Genomic DNA, 5,229 nt, shown 5'->3' on the forward strand with positions numbered 1-5,229 from the left:
CACACACACACACACATATATACATACACTCTATCACAAGCACTCACACATACTGTCTCTCCTATACGTGCTCACATACACGTTTGTAGGGTGAAAACGTTTTTGTAGAATTATATTTTATTTTGCTCAAAAACTGCATGAATCCATGTAAAACTCTGTAAATCCCACTTTAGAAATAGAACCAGTCTAATTCAACATTGGGACACAAACAGACCTCACAGCTTAATGCATTGCCTGAGCTGAGATGAGATGGCACCTATTGTTAGAAAAGTTAGACCTTTCTTGAGAATGTAATTTAAAAGTAGTCCTGGGATTTACATATCAGAGAACATGTTGCAGTTGTATTTCATGTTGCAGTTGTATAAGACTCTGGTGCGGCCGCACCTGGAGTATTGTGTGCAGCTTTGGTCGCCATACTATTGGAAGGATGTGGAGGCACTGGAACGGGTGCAGAGGAGGTTTACCAGGATGTTGCCTGGTATGGTAGGAAGATCGTATGAGGAAAGGCTGAGGCACTTGGGGCTGTTTTCATTAGAGAAAAGAAGGTTTAGGGGTGACTTGATAAAGGTGTACAAGATGATTAGGGGTTTAGATAGGGTTGACCATGAGAACCTTTTTCCACGTATGGAGTCAGCTATTACGAGGGGGCATAGCTTTAAATTAAGGGGTAGTAGGTATAGTACAGATGTTAGGGGTAGATTTTTTACTCAGCGAGTCGTGAGTTAATGGAATGCCCTGCCAGTAGCAGTGGTAGACTCTCCCTCTTTATGGGCATTTAAACGGCGCATATGGAGGATAGTGGGCTAGTGTAGGTTAGATGGGCTTGGATTGGCGCAACATCGAGGGCCAAAGGGCCTGTACTGCGCTGTATTTTTCTGTGTTCTATTGTGGTTCCCTGGGTATTTTATATCATATTATTTGGTGATTCTTAAGAAGTTGTGATATCAAAGTACACCTTCATCAAGTTAAGCTTCAAGCTTTTTATACTGTTGGCTGATTGGAAATTCCACCTGCTTGCCATCCATGACACACACTATCAATTAAGAAGTGTATTATAATGGTTGGAAAAATAACTAAAAGACCATTTCCAGGGATATATTTCCCCTTGTACTTTATTCTACAACTTGTCTTGTAGGTAAGTTTTGCTTCTGTTACAGAAGGTGATGGGTCTAAGTCTCCTGTAGAGACTTAAATACATATTCTTAGTTAACATTTCAGTGCGAAGTGTCACTGAGGAGTGCAATGTCTACTTTTTTAGATCACAGGGCACTATTTGAAGAAGCGCAGGATTCTCCTCCATGTTCTTGGCCAATGTTAATTCCACAACATTGCTTCCAAAATATATTACACAAAAGCAAAATGCTGCAGATGCTAGGAATCTTAAGCATAAAAAATGCTGGAGAAACTCAAGGTCTTTTATGGAGGGAAAAGCAGAGTTAACATTTCAAGATTGGCAGAACAGTTCTGAAGAATAGTCATACTGAACTCGAAACGTTATCTCTGTCTCTCCACGAATATGGCCAAACCTGAGTTTCTCCAGCATTCTCTGTGTTGGAACATAGAACATTACAGCGCAGTACAGACCCTTCGACCCTCAATGTTGCACCTACCCGTGAAAACAATCTGAGGCCTATCTAACCCATACTATTCCATTTTCATCCATATGTCTATCCAATGACCATTTAAGTTCCCTTAAAGTTGGCTAGTCTACTACTGTTGCAGTCAGGCCGTTCCACAACCCTATTACTCTCTGAGTAGAGAAACTACTTCTGACATCTATCCTATATCTGTCACCCCTCAATTTAAAGCTATGTCCCCTTGTACCAGCCATCACTATCCGAGGAAAAAGGCTCTCACTGTTCACCCTACCTAAGTCTCTGATTATCTTGTATGTCTCAATTAAATCACCTCTCAACCTTCTCCTCTCTAACGAAAGCAACTTCAAGTCCCTCAGCCTTTCCTCCACACCAAGCAACATCCTCGTAAATCTCCTCTGAACCCTTTCCAAAGTTTCCACATTCTTCCTTTAATGCAGTGATCAGAACTGCATGCAATACTGCAAGTGCATCTGCACCAAAGTTTTGTCCAGCTGCAGCATGACCTCATGGCGCTGAAACACAAGCCCTTGACTAATAAAACCCATCACACTGTATGCCTTCTTAACTAGCGTATCAACCTGGGTGGCAACTTTCAGGGATCTAGATACACGGACACTGAGATCTCTCTGTTCATCTGCACTCCCAAGAATCTTACCATTAACCCAGTACTCTGCATTCCTGTTACGCCGTCCAAAGTGAATCACTTCACACTTTTCCACATTAAACTCCACTTGCCACCTCTCAGCCCAGCTCTGCAGTTTATCTATATCTCTCTGTAACCGACAACATCCTTCGGCATTATCTTCAACTCTACCAACCTTAGTGTCATCTGCAAATTTACTAATACATCCTTCTATGCCCTCATCCAGATCATTTATAAAAATGACAAACAGCAGTGACTCCAGAACAGATCCTTGCAGTACCCCACTAGTAACTGAATGCCAGGATGAATATTTCCCATCAACCACCACCCTCTGTATTCTTTCAGCTAGCCGATTTCTTATTCACCCTCAATCTCACGCCTCCATATTTTGTGCAATAGCCTGCTGTGGGGAACCTTATCAAATGCTTTACTGAAATCCATATCTACTTTATCAACCACTTTACCCTCACCCATCTGTTGGGTCACCTTTTCAAAGAACTCAATTAGGCTTGTGAGGCACGACCTACCCTGAACAAAACTGTGTTGACTATTCCTTATCAACTTATTCCTTTCGAGATGATTATAAATCATATAACCTTTCCCAACACTTTACCCACAACAGTCGTAAAGCTTACTGGTCTATAATTACAAGGGAGCAATATTTGCTATACTCCAACCTTTCGGTACTATTCCTATAGACAATGACGACATAAAGATCAAAGCAGTTTCCTCCCTGGCTTCCCAGAGAATCCTACGATAAATGCCATCCAGTACAGGGGACTTATCAATTTTCATACTTTAAAGAATTGCGAACACCTCGTCCTTACGAACCTCAATCCCACCTAGTCTAGTCGCCTGTATCTCAGTATTCTCCTTGACAACATTGTCTTTTTCCGGTGTGAATACTGATGAAAGATATTCATTTAGCACCTCCCTTATCTCCTCTGACTCCATGCACAACTTCCAACTACTGTCCTTGATTGGCCCTAATCTTACTCCAGTCATTCTTTTATTCCTGGTATACCAATAGAAAGCCTCAGGGTTTTCCTTGATTCTATCCGCCAACGACTTATGTCCCCTTCTGGCTTTTCTTATCTCTCTCTTTCGGTTTGTCCTGGCTAACTTGTAACTCTCAAGTGCCCTAACGTCTAATCCTAACAAAAGCCGCCTTCTTGCTCTTGACAAGAGCTTCAACTACTTGAGTAAACCACTACACTCTCGCTCAATAACTTCCTCCCTGCCTGACAGGTACATACTTATCAAGGTCACGTAGTAGCTGTTCTTTGAATAAGCTCCACATTTCAATTTTGCCCATCCCCTGCAGTTTCCTTCCCCATCCTATGCATCCTAACTCTTGCCTAATCACATCATAATTGGCTTTCTCCCAGCTATGACTCTTGCCCTGTGGTATATACTTATCTCTTTCCATCACTAAAGTAAACATATCCAAATTATGGACACTATCGCCAAAGTGCTCACCTCCCTCCAAATCTAATGCCTGGCCGGGTTCATTACCCAGTACCAAATTCAGTGTGGCCTCTCCTCTTATTGGCCTGTCTACATACTGTGTCAGGAAACTCTCCTGCACACATTGGTCAAAAACTGACCCATCTAAAGTACTTGAACTATAGTATTCCCAGTCAGTATTTGGAAAGTTGATGACACTCATAATAGCTACTCTGTCACACTTGCTCCTCTCGAGAATCATCGTTGCTATCCTTTCCTCACATCATTAGAACTATTTGGAGGATATAGAAAACTTCCAACAGGGTGACCTCTCCTTTCCTGTTTCTCACCTCAGCCCATACTACCTCAGTAGATGAGTCCTCAAAAATCCTTTGTGCCACCGTAATACTGTCCTTGATGAACAATGCCACACACCCCCACCTTTTACTATCTTCTCTGTTCTTACTGAAATATCTAAATCCTGGAATCTGCAACAACCATTCCCGTCCCTGCTGTACCCGAAATGGCCCTGGTTGTGGCCCTCTCCGAAATGGTCACAACATTGAAATCCCAGGTACCAACCCATACTGCAAGTTCACCCACCTTATTCCAGATGCGCCTGGCGTTGACATTGAGACACTTCAAACCAACTTCTTGCTTGCCAGTGCCCTCTTGCAACCTTACTTCTGACCTCACTACTCTTAATCTCCTGTATACTGGAACACCATTTAGGTTCCCATCCCCCTGCTTAATTAGTTTAAACACTCCAAAGTGTTTGTTTCTGCAAAAGTATGTTGTCTGGTTGTTATCTCATTAATATTGATAGGATCTTGTGGTCAAACTAGTTGCTGTTTTTTCCTACAGTACAGTTGTTTTAACACTTCAAGGTATTTCATTGGCTGCAGAGAGTTTTGGGACACCTTGAGGTTGAGATATAAATCTAACACCTTCCATCCCCACCTCATTTACTAACACCTTCCATCCCGACCTCATTTACTAACACCTTCCACCCCGACCTCAAATTTACCTGGACCGTCTCAGACTCCTCCCTCCCCTTCCTAGACCACTCCATTTCTATCTTGGGTGACCGGCTCAACACGGACATTTACTATAAACCAACCGACTCCTGCAGCAACCTAGATTACTCCTCCTCCCACCCTGCCCCCTTTAAGAAACGCCATCCCATATTCCCAATTCCTCCGCCTCCGCCGCATCTCTCCCAGGAGGACCAATTCCAACACTGAACAACCCAGATGGCCTCCTTCTTCAAAGACTGCAATTTCCCCTCAGACGTGGTCGATGATGCTGTCCACCGCATCTCCTCCACTTCCCACTCCTCCGCCCTTGAACCCCGCCCCTCCAATCGCCACCAGGACAGAACCCCACTGGTCCTCACCTACCACCCCACCAACCTCCAGATACGTCGTATCATCCTTCGTCATTTCCGCCACCTCCAAACAGACCCCACCAACAAGGATATATTTCCCTCCCCTCTCCTATCAGCGTTCCGGAAAGACCATTCCCTCCGCGACTCCCTCGTCA

At 43.6% G+C, this 5,229-nt stretch overlaps 1 protein-coding gene across 1 annotated transcript in view; it reads left to right on the forward strand.

Annotated features, from left to right (window-relative positions):
• The window catches only part of LOC122556362 (serine/Arginine-related protein 53-like), a 434,162-nt gene that overhangs the window by 236,376 nt on the left and 192,557 nt on the right, over nucleotides 1-5,229 (forward strand). The gene's annotated exons all lie outside the window — the stretch shown is intronic.

This window comes from Chiloscyllium plagiosum, chromosome 13 (assembly GCF_004010195.1).
Source record: "Chiloscyllium plagiosum isolate BGI_BamShark_2017 chromosome 13, ASM401019v2, whole genome shotgun sequence".
Taxonomy (NCBI): domain Eukaryota; kingdom Metazoa; phylum Chordata; class Chondrichthyes; order Orectolobiformes; family Hemiscylliidae; genus Chiloscyllium; species Chiloscyllium plagiosum.